The sequence below is a fragment of the Callithrix jacchus genome, chromosome 6 (assembly GCF_049354715.1).
Source record: "Callithrix jacchus isolate 240 chromosome 6, calJac240_pri, whole genome shotgun sequence".
NCBI classification, from domain to species: domain Eukaryota; kingdom Metazoa; phylum Chordata; class Mammalia; order Primates; family Cebidae; genus Callithrix; species Callithrix jacchus.
This window is the reverse complement of record NC_133507.1, coordinates 140,447,593-140,459,775: the sequence shown is the minus strand read 5'-3', so window position 1 is coordinate 140,459,775 and position 12,183 is coordinate 140,447,593. Positions and strand designations below refer to the sequence as shown.

Genomic DNA, 12,183 nt, shown 5'->3' with positions numbered 1-12,183 from the left:
CACAGGGGCTTTGTTCACAGAGTTTATATCCAGTCCTAGAATGGTAATCAGAGCTCAACAAATATTTGCTGAATAACAAATACATCTACAGCAGCTATGACTAGCTAAGGGGGTGGGAAGTTTCTTCACTCTCTTACATAGTCACTCTTAATACAGCACAGAATATTTCACCTCTGGTCATCAAAATGTGTGTGAGGCACATACACCAAGGAATGCTCCAGAGGCCACCAGCTGGATATCCTGTAATTCAGTTCGGACACTATCTACCTAAAGATAGCATCAGATCCCACAGGTTAAGGACTGAGTACCACAAGGCTGCTCCCACTTCAGACGCCAACTGCTAGGCACACATTGTGACCTGTGCTTCTGATTGATTTGCCAAAAATTGGGGTTCCTTGGCCAGGCGTGGTGACACACACCTGTAATCCCAGCACCTTGAAAGGCAAAGGTGGGTAGGTCAGGTAGATCTCTGCCACATGGCAGAACCCCATCTCTTAATTAATTAATTAATTGGGGTAAATTGAGGTTCCCAAAACCTTCCCCTTTGGGTTTGTTAATTTGTTAGAGCAACTCACCGAACTCAGGGAAACACTTCACTTTCATTTATATATTTATTACAAAGGACACAGATGTGAACAGCTACATGGAAGAGATACATGATGCGTAGGTCAAGGGATGTGAGAAAGGGCTTGGTGCTTCCATGCTCTTACCGCGAGTACCACACTCCAGGTACATTCATGTGCTCAACAATCCAAACCCTGTCCTTTTGGGTTTTTATGCAGGTTTCATGAATAGGCATGACAGATTGAATCACTGGCCATTGGTGGTCAGCTCAATCTTTGGCTCCACTCCCCTTCCCAGAAGTTGCGGACTGAAAGTTCCAACCCTCTAATCACATGGTTGGTTCCCTTGGCAACAACCAGCCTCCCATCTTGAGGCTATTCAGAAGTCCCCAGCTATCAGTCATCTCATTAGCATATAAAAAGACACTTATCACTTAGAAATTCTGAAGGTTTTAGGAGCCAGGAACCAGGGGCTCACACCAATTATGTATTCTTATTATATCACAATATTACATCAGCAAAGCCACAAGTTGGACCTTTTCATTTAAAAAAGGCATTCCCCTTTTACCACCTTCTCCTTGTTGCTTTTTTTTTTTTTTTTTTTTTGACACGGAGTTTTGCTCTTGTTGCCCAGGCTGGACTGCAATGGCACGATCTCAGCTCACCGCAACCTCCGCCTCCCAGGTTCAAGCAATTCCCCTGCCTTAGCCTCTCGAGTAGCTGGGATTACAGGCATGTGCCACCATGCCTGGCTAATTTTGTATTTTTAGTAGAGACAGGGTTTCTCCATGTTGGTCAGGCTGGTCTGGAACTCCTGACCTCAGGTGATCTGCTCACCTCGGCCTCCCAAAGTGTTGGGATTACAAGCGTGAGCCACCTCGCCCAGCCCCTTGTTGCTATTTTGACTCAGTGCATGCACTCTGCCACAGCTGTACCCAATTCCTTCAATAGCATCTTTTCCTCCTCCTGAGGGCAATCCAAAATCCTCCACAGTTCTTTTATCCTCCCCCACATCAAATCAATCTGCTCTCACAATTTCAACTATTATCTGCAGAAGAGTCATTTTGCAGACTTGTCCTCTCAAGTTTTATGTCTGCATCACCAACTGCCTGCTCCACCTTTCCAAATGCATGTCCAACCATGTCAATCTAGCGTGTCAAACTAGCTCTCCACTCCTGGTCATCCCACTTCCTTGAGTGGACCCTTCTTTCTCCAAATCACCTAAGAGGAAAACTAAGTTATTTCTGACTTCTTCCTTTATTTCCCCAAACAGAAACCAGTCATGAAATTTAAGACACTCTGTCTACTTAGCATTCTTCCTCCTTTTATTATTTGCACCCCGGACAGATCTGGACTTACTGCGACAGCATCAAATGAAGCATGTGTCTCCAAGGTGTGCCCTTCCTCATTCTACCCTGCAGGCAGCCTCCATATTAACTTTGCTGTATTGCTTGATCAGGTCAATCCCTTTTCAAAAATGGTCCACAAGCACTTGCTAAACTTTGTGGTGGCCCACCTGCATCAGAATAACCTGGATGCAAAGTCCTGAGACTCACCTTCAAGAGGATTCAGTTGGTGTGGAGTAGGGCCATGAACGGGCAGTTTTTAAGGAGCATTCCAGATGACTGCCATGTAAGATTTCCTAGCTTGGGTCCACAAGACTCCATGGTCAATCCTTAATCTTTTTTTTTTTTTTTTTTTTGAGATGAAATGTCACTCTGTCACCCAGGCTGGAGTGCAGTGCAGTGCAGTGGTGCCATCTGGGCTCACTGCAACCTACACCTCTCAGGTTCAAGCCATTCTCCTGCCTCAGCCTCCCGAATAGCTGGGACTACAGGCACGCCCCACCGTGCCCAGCTAATTTTTTGTACTTTTAGTAGAGATGAGGTTTCACTGTGTTACCCAGGATGGTCTCGATCTCCTGATCTCATGATCTGCCCACCTTGGCCTCCCAAAGTGCTGAGATTACAGGCATGAGGGCCCCCCATTTTTTTATAGGCTTATTTCCATTTCCTCCTATCGTGAACTGTTGTGTGAACTGCACTGGTCTTCCACTAAATGCCTGGAATAAACGTTTCAAATGCCTGTCTGCAGGGCTTTACTCCACTAAGCTTCTTCCTTGCAAATCCTTACCATATTTTATTTACCTTTTCTAGACCCAGCTCAAGACCCCCCCTCTCCATGAGCACCTGTTGTGTGTCTCTCTCACGTGATACTTTGCCAAGGCTATCTTGCACCACTGTTCATTTACTGCATGGATATGCCCTGTAAGCTTCATGATGGCTTTGGTAGGAAATCTCTGGATATCTATAACCTCAAATGCACAGCCACTCTGGTAGAAGGGGGTGAGAAGAACCCTGGTCCACTTTGGCCTCCTATCAGCAATACTGCCCATCTCCTCCCCCAACAACTTCATTGAACACTAAGGCTTCCAAAGTTTTCAAAACAATTGACTTGGAAACAATGGATATGTTCAACGTGAATTATACCTCCACAAAACTGTTAAAAATAAAACTTGAGGCTGGGTGTGGTGGCTCACGCCTGTAATCCAAGCACTTTGGAGGCCAAGGCAGGCAGATCACCTGAGGTTGGGAGTTCAAGACCAGCCTGACCAATATGGTGAAACCCCATCTTTAAAAAAAAAAAAAAAAAAGAACTTGAATAAAGGGATAGGAGTCAAGAATAAAGAACTGCAGAGAGTTGCAGAGATTAACAAAATGGCCTCAAACATCCCTTTCCATTTGCACGGCTGCCTTGGCCCAGTCTCTAACCGCTCCAACACTAAGCACAGGACTACTAAGGCAGCATCCTGACTGATGGCCGTGGCTCCAGACTCTCCCCTTCTCAAATACCCAGTTTCAGGAATATGAACATCCTACACTGTTATCTTCATGTAGCATTCAGAAACTGCCTATGCAGTCCTGTCCTCCAATCTTTACGGGGTAATTTTCCCTCAAGTTTCCTCCTTAAAGGATTGTGAATGATTGGTAGCCTATTTTAGAACATCTATTGCTGTTGTCGCAAACCAACAAGTCTCCAGGGACCAGGCCCAGACCAACTTGAACAAGGTATCTATTTCTAGAGAAAGCAATTATTCATGACCCACTGATTAAATCACTCTCCTATACTGTAAGAGAGTGTGGCTCTTGGGAAATGCAGTTTCCCTTTCCTCCTTCAACGAGTTGTTTCCCTAGGTCACTGGGGGAACTCAGGACATCAGAAATGGTTCAGTCTATAGACCACAAGAACTCTGATGAGATTTCCCTCAATCCCCAACAGTTATGTTAGAAGACAGAACTGACTTACCTGGAACCAAATAGAAAGAGGGGAAGTGTAGGAATCAGATCCATTTTCTCTTATGAGATAAATCCCAAGCTCTCTGTCCCTAAGGAAAGCTGAAGGAACAATACACCTCTTAAAGCCCTAAGAGAGGAAGGTCAAGAACACAGCCTAGTGAGAAGGGTGGGTCTGTATAAGATTAGTGAAGTCACAGGTAGCTCTTGCAGAGCACGGTTTAGGAATGCCAAACAAGTGAGCAAACCCGAGGAAGACACAAGAGCTGAGGAAGGTAAATCTACAAACTACTGAAAAGTGAAATCAGTGGAAGACTTTATGTAACTGGATGACTCAAAGCCTTGCCCTTTATCAGCTTCAGGAAGGAATCTCTTTCCTCCCTCTCAGCTGGGCTCTAGAGCAGCAGTCCTCAAAGCATGGTCTGCAGACCCTGAGGGGATCCTAAAACCCTTTCAGGGGTCTTGTTAGGTAAAAACTACTTTCATAACAAAACTAAGAGATAGCCGGGTGTAGTGACTCACACCTGTAATCTCAGGACTTTGGGAGGCCAAGGTAGGCAAATTGCTTGGGCTCAGGAGTTCACGACCAGCATGGGCAGCGTGGTGAAACCCTGCCTCTACAAAAAAAAAAAAATACAAAAAAATCAGCTAGATGTGGTGGTGCATGCCTATGATAAAAGGATCACCTGAGCATGGGAGGTCGAGACTGCAGTATGCCATGATCATGCCACTGCACTCCAGCCTGTCTTTGAAAAAAAAAGAAAGAAAAAGAAAAAACCTAAGATGTTATTTGCCTTTTTACTGTGCTGACCTTTCCACTGATAGTGCAAAAGCAATAATGAGTAAAACTGCTGGTGACTTAGCATGAATCAAGACAATGGCACCAAGTTACATTCTTCACCACTACACTTTTCCACCACATAGTGAAAGAATACAGGCCAGGTTTACCTGATGACCCAGTGTAAATTATATTAAATCTCAATCCTCGAGTATGCTCTTTAATATTCTGTGTGATAAAATGTGAAGTACATATAAGACATTTATGCTGTATACAGAACGTGTTGATAAAGCACTCTGTGACTATTTGAATTGCAGGATTTTTCTGTGGAACACCATGTTTACTTGAAAGAATGAATGACAAGTGATAGTTATTCAGACTTTGGTATTTGGCAAAGGTTCCGGAAAATGAAACAAAGTAAGCCTGTCACTTCAAGGAAAACAACTGACTGTACTTGTTGCCAATGATAAAATTTGAGCTTCCCAAAAAAATTAGAACTTTGGCAAAATGGTAACTGCCATCAGGAGTTTGACTGCTTCCTAATACTTAACTACTTCTCTGAAGAGACTGTGGTGATAATATGATGTTTTTGACCCTATATAATAAACTGTGACATGGAGATCTGCATAACTCAGTGAACCAGTATTTTCCAGTCATGCCTCACATAGTGTTTCGGTCAACAGATAGTGCCCATAGAAGACAATGTCCCATAAGATTGTAATTCCATATTTTCTCAGTAACCTTTTCTATGTTTCAATGTTTAGGTACACTGTGTTGCACCTGCAGACAATACTCAGCAGCTGACCAACTAGGTAAAACCCCGTCTGTACTAAAAATACAAAAATTAGGCCAGGCGTGTTGGCAGGTGCCTGTGTCCTAGCTACACAGGAGGATGAGACAGGGGAATTGCTTGAACCCAGGAGGCAGAGGTTGCAGTGAGCCGAGATCGTACCACTGCACTCCAGCCTGGGTGATGGAGCAAGACTCCATCTCAAAAAAAGAAAAAAAAAACCCTCCACTTTGGGAAGCTGAGGCAGGAGGATCACTGCCCAGAAATTTGAGACCAGCCTGAGCAAGACCCCATTACTACTAAAAATTCTAAAAAATTAGCCAGGTGGGTGGCACATGCCTATAGTTCCAGCTACTCAGGAAGGTAAGGTGGGAGGATTGCTTGAGCCCAGGAGTTGGAGTTTACAATGAGCTATGATCATACCACGGCACTCCAGCCTGAATGACCTCCTGGATTCAATGCATCCTCCCACCTCAGCCTACAAATAGCTGGGACTACAAGAGCACGCCACCATGTTTGGGGTGTGTGTGTGTGTGTGTGTGTGTGTGTGTGTATTTATTTATTTTGTACAGAAGAGGTTTCACCACATTGCCCAGGCTGGTCTCAAATTTCTGGGCTCAAGCGATCAATCAGCCTGCCTCAGCCTCCCAAATACCACACACTACACTAAAAGAAATTTCTTTAAAACATTTTACACAAGTTTTATCCAAAATAACTTAAAAACCCCACTGTCCCAAAAGACATTCCCATTACATTTAACTGTTACATTCTTTTCAGAACATCCTAACAAGGAACACACTTTACACTAATGGGATTGTGTATTGGGCATCCTTCTGGGTTGGAAGGTAACTTAAATCACTAAAGGAGGTGTTCCTGAAAATAAATATCTCAGTTTGTATCTAGGACATTTTTACACTCAGGTCAATACACCATATTGGAAAGTGTGAGGGGTTTGCCACATACAGCCTCATCCCCTTTTTTTTGTAAGGGCAGTTTTAGAAAAAGAGTTCACTGGGAAGCTGAGGATCTGGAAATGTATTCATCTAAAGCTAGACTTGCAAGTGTATCCCTTGGAAGTCTAAAACCCTGATTACTCTAGCTTGGAAACCACTCCACTGCTCCTGGGATATAGTTCTAACTCAGCAAAACATCCGAGGCCCTCTGTCATCTAACCCTTATTAACTTCCCTCTATTTGTCACTGGATAGCTCCCTCCAAAACTAGCTCAGGTCTGTCAAACCATTTCCAGTTCTCTTTTCAGGACTTGCTGTATTTTTTCTAAAGCTTCTGTGTGTCTAGAATGTCCTCCCACCTCTTCATTCCCAGAAAACACTTGATAATTTTTCAAGGATTGATTCATTTCAATCAGTAAGTAGCTGCTTTCTGAGCACCAAGTGGGTGGTTTTAATGCAAACAGTATCTCAGTATTCAGTGCAAGAAACATAAGGATGGGATGGAACACTGTCCCAAAGGGTCCCCCCAAATGCTTGTTGATTGGCTAAATCAACAGGTGCTGAAGTTAAGGAACAGGTGATTTGGAGTATCTGAGAAAGCAAAGACAATTCCATCAAGGAAGGATTAAAACATTTCCTAGATCCAGAATGAGAATGTGAAGACCAGGAGGAATGGGAATAACGTCGTTTTCTAAGTCCAGATTAAGTATCTCCTGTTCTACCACACCGCAGTACAGCAAATGCTCATCTACTTGATTAAAAATCTCCTAGACTATAAATTCCGTGAAAACACGCTTGCGCTATTAGCCACTCTATCCCCTCAATCCCTTCCATTGTAGCAAGGCTCATTAAATGTTTGTCAGTGTTTACTAAAAATTGTTTAGTGAATGATTAAATAAAGGAATAGATGAACGAAGAATTAAATTCCACTGATCTCAGATCCTGTTTCTATCTGTAGAGTTTAGGAATGTATTCCTCTACAGATACTGAGGATGGGTAAGTAAAAAAGTAGATCCACGTTAAATTCGGCCCTGGAGCCTGCGAGGAGATTGGGCTCACATCCAGAGAGAATTTAAACCTCAGCGCGGCGGGACAGAGGAGGCAAGAAGGCCAGGATGAGGGGATGGAGTAGGGTTCCGGCACAGCGAGGCCGACTAAGTTCGCAGGGCGTGGCGTAGGGGAGAAGGGCGCGAGCAGGCGCGAAGTCCCGGCGGGGTAGGAGGCCGCCGCTCGCCGGCCAGCTCGGAGACGAGAGGTGGCGGGAGGAAGCGGGGCTGGGGCGAGAGCGGCCGGAGGGCTGGGGACCCGCGCGAAGGGAGTCGGGTAGAGGGAGGTCGGGAGTGTGGGACGGGCGGAAGGTCTGGGGTCGGCTCCCCTCGCTCCGCAGCCGCACTCACCTAGGGGATCCAGTTTCGCCCCAGCTCGACACCCGCTCCACGCTACTTCCTCCCTCGGCCTGCTGGGCTAGCAGGCGGCCTCAGGCGCCCCTAGCAACCACGCACTACCACGCGTGACCCGCGCACTCGGCCGCCAGCGCCAGTACCGCCTGCCACACACTGCGCGCGCCCCCAGCGGACAGACAGAGGGTCTGGAAGTAGCCGGCGAGAGTCAAGCGCGGGGAATCTCGGGGGTTGTGGGGCCTGTGGGGGCGGGGTGTCACTCGCCTCGCGCACGCGCAGTCTTTTCAGTACGGCGGGATCCGGCGAGCGGAATTTTGGGAGATGTAGTCTCGGGGTTAAACCTCTGAAAGGCTCCATTCTGAGAATCCGGGACTCTTCCTTTCTACTCTGATTCCACCTAATCCCTATGGACTCTTTTCTTTTTTGGATACAGAATCTTGCTCTGTCGCCCAGGCTGGAGTGCAGTGACGGGATCATAGCTCACTGCGAACTCGAACTCCTGACTCAAGCTATCCGCCTGTCCCCAGCCTTCCGAGTAGCTGAGACTACTGCACGCCACCATGCCCGACTATTTTTTTTTTAATTTTTTGTTAGGGCAGGGTCTCACTATGTTGCCCAGACTGGTCGTAAAGTCATGGCCTCAAGTAATCCTCCTGCGTCAGCCTCCGTCTCTGAGATTACGACGGGAGCCCCCACACCTGGCCTGGACTTTCTCTGGCCTTGCCTCAGTTCAAAATCAAGGAGCCCAGGCTCTGTTGAAGAATTTCTAGTGAAAAGCCTTTGAGTTTGACCCCAGGAAAGGGGAGATTGCCCAATTTCACTCTGCCTCTCTAACCAACCCTTCCTTAACCCCAACACACCCAGCAGGACAAAATTAAAACCATTTACCTGCTTTATGACCTTCAAGTGTAAAAGTTAGGAAATACTCAATTCCTTATCTCGTTAGCTCCCCAGGCAAGACAGATCATGCCTGTCTCAGATGTCCGTAGACCTGACAGATTTGGAGATCTAAGAAAGCTAGTCGGCCGCAGTGGTACACGCCTGTAATGCCAACACTTTGGGAGGCCGAGGAGGGCGCATCACAAAGTTAAGAAATCGAGAGCATCCTGGCCAACACTGCGAGACCCCCGTCTCTACTAAAAATACAAAAATGAGCTAGGTGTGCTGATGCGCACATGTAGTCCGAGATACTCAGGAGGCTGAGGCAGGAGGTGCTTGAACCCTGGAAGTGGCGGTTGTAGTGAGCCGAGATCGCGCCACTGCACTCCAGCCTGGTGACAGAGCAAGGCTCTATCTCCAAAAAAAAAAAAAAAGCTCGGCGCGGTGGCTCACACCTGTAATCCCAGCACTTTGGGAGGCCGAGGCGGGCGGATCGCGAGGTCAAGAGATCACGACCATCCTGGCCATGGTGGGACCCCTGTCTCTACTAAAAATACAAAAAAAAATTAGCCGGGCGTGGTGGCACGTGCCTGTGGTCCCAGCTACTCGGGAGGCTGAGGCAGAAGAATCGCTTGAACCCAGGAGGTGGAGGTTGCAGTGAGGCGAGATTGCACTCCAGCCTGGTGACAAAGCAAGACTCCATCTCAAAAAAAAAAAAAGTAAAGTAAAATTTTTAAAAAATTAAAAAGCTGAAAGATGAAAGGATCTTTCCTAGGCAACTGGCTACAGAAATAGAAATAAAGGGGACAAAGATTAAAACTAATCTCATGAAAACAATCTGGACCAGAGCAATGATTTCAATAAATAACTTATTTAGGCAACAGTCGCAGATGGATGCTAAAACTATTAGATGTTTATGGAAGAATTTTGCACTGAAGGATGTACACTGAAGATTACCTATATGTACTAATCAATCTTAGATCATGAAACATGGGACAGCTGTGCATGTTTCCTGATGTGATGCAATTGTACAGCAATATTTATGAAGTATAGTATATTTTTGTAAAAAAAAAATAAATAAAAGTTGAGTGAATCTAATCAAGTTTTGGCTGTAACTTCCAGTTTACGGGAAATAAAGAGAAACAACTGAATAACACTGCAAGAAAGCAATCAGACAAATCCAGCATGTGGGCCAGTGTAAGAATCAATGACTTCTTTCAACAATTTCGGGGTATAAAAATGGGGGGAGATGTTTTAGATTATAAGAGATTTGAGAAATATATTCAAGGCTGGGCGCAGCGGCTCACACCTGTAATCCCAGCACTTTGGGAGGCTGAGGCAGGGAGATCACGAGGTCAGGAGATCAAGACCATCCTGGCCAACATGGTGAAACTCTGTCTCTACTAAAATACAAAAACTTAGCCAGGCATGGTGGTGCCGGACTGAAGTCCCAGCTACTAGGGAAGCTGAAGCAGGGGAATTGCTTGGATCCAGGAGGTGGAGACTGCAGTGAGCCAAGATCACACCACTGCACTCAGGCCTGGTGACAGAGCAAGACTCCATCTCAAAGAAAAAAAGAAGAAGAAATATATTCAAATGTTGGCCAGGCACAGTGGCTAACACCTGTAATCCCAATGCAATAAGGATCACTTGCGGTCAGAAGTTCGAGACCAGCCTGGGCAACATGGTGAAACCACATCTCCACCAAAAAATACAAAAATTAGCCAGGTGTGATAATGCATGCCTGCAGTCCTCAGCTACATGGGAGTCTGAGGCAAAAGTACCACTTGAACCTAGGAAGCAGAAGTTGCAGTGAGCCAAGATCGTGCCACTACATTCCAGTCTGGGTGACAGAGCAAGACTCCATCTTGAATATATATATATATACAAATGCAATGAATGCCTCTTGTTTGGGTCCTGATTCAAACAAACTGTAACATGACATTTTTGAGACTGAAAAATAAAAATTCTAATCTATGCCCCAACCAACTGAATGGACCCTCCCTCTTGGCTAAGGGGACACTGGAGCAACCTTAAAAACTGAGTTCCTGGCTATGATGAGATGGGAGGTCCACCACATCCGGCCAATAAATTTTTAAAAGGAATATAGTACATACAGCCAAAATGTTGATGATAGTAGGGCAAAATGCTGATGACAGCTGAATCTGTAGGATCAGGGTCTAGGGGTTTATTATGCCATTCTCTCTACTTTTATATGGTTGAAAACTTTAAGTTCCCCACCACCAAAAAAGTTAAAACACATACGTGCTCATACATACAAAATCAAACACAAGCACAAATCCTCAAACTTTCCAGATACTGTCTGAATTCCAGGCATTACACAAAACATTCACTTCAAATTCTCTTAGTACTCTCCTGTCAGTCCCTTGTACAGTAATCACTAGATGTAAAATTGTTGATAATCCTTGTTCTAATCCTTTAGATTGAATGCTTTCATGGACACGGATGTGTTTTCTTGTTTCCACATAAAATGACCAACTATTGCTTTATGTGCTAGTCAAAAAAGTTTAATTTTTTATAACAAATTGTTTAAATAACAGATAAGAATGATATTTCACCTGATTGTGGTTTTGAATTTTTAAATAATTTTTAAAAAATGATATTTCAAACTAGTATTGTTTATTTGAAAAAAATAAATAATTCTTACTTAAGGTTAACTCCCCTTAGTTTATCTTTTAGGAAAACGATCTAGATTTTAAAATAATGTATTTGCCTAGACAAGTTTTATCCAGACAGGCAAGAGTGTGGATGACTGATTGCCTGGGAATAGACACAGGAGATTTGAGCAACAGAATTTATAAGAAGAAAAGCGTTTCTAATGTCTTCATCTATCCAGAGCCAATGACCAATTTAAAGGAAATATGAAGAATACTGTAATGGAATAAATGACATCCCAATATATAATCAGCCAAATCTAATGTGAGGAAGCCTACTGCTCAAATGATCTGGTTTATTCAATCAAATTGTAGCTCCCAAAAGTAGAGGGAAGTGTTTTATATTAAGAATCTTGGACCGGGCATGGTGGCTCATGCCTGTAATCCCAGCACTTTGGGAGGCTGAGGCAAGGGGATCACCTGAGGTCAGGAGTTCAAGACCAGCCTGACCAATAGGTGAAACCCTGTCTTTAACAAAAAAAAAAAAAAAAAAAAAAAATCTTGGGCCAAACACAGTGGCTCACACCTGTAATCCCAGCACTTTGGGAGGCCGAGGCAGGCAGATCACTTGAGGTTAGAAGTTCAAGACCAGCCTGGTCAACATGGTGAAACCCCATCTCTACTAAAAATACAAAAATTAGCCAAGTGTAGTGGCAGATGCCTGTAGTCCCAGCTGCTCTGGAGGCTGAGGCAGGAGAATGAATCACTTGAACCTGGGAGGTGGAAGTTGCAGTGAGCCAAGATCGTGCCATTGCACTCCAGCCCGGGCAACAGAGCAATAATCTGTCTAAAAAAAAAAAAAGAGTAGACATGGTAGCTGCCCAAGTAGTGATGGAGTACACTCAACCAACCT

The 12,183-nt window shown here is 44.8% G+C and overlaps 1 protein-coding gene across 23 annotated transcripts in view; it reads right to left on the bottom strand.

Annotated features, from left to right (window-relative positions):
• TTLL4 (tubulin tyrosine ligase like 4) overlaps nt 1-8,002 on the bottom strand; it is a 43,581-nt gene extending 35,579 nt beyond the window's left edge. For all 23 annotated transcript variants that reach the window (XM_078328525.1, XM_078328524.1, XM_078328522.1 and 20 more), the window contains exon 1: nt 7,774-8,002. The gene's annotated coding sequence lies outside the window, so the exon portion shown is untranslated. The remainder of the gene's footprint in view (nt 1-7,773) is intronic.
• Nucleotides 8,003-12,183: the final 4,181 nt, after the last annotated feature.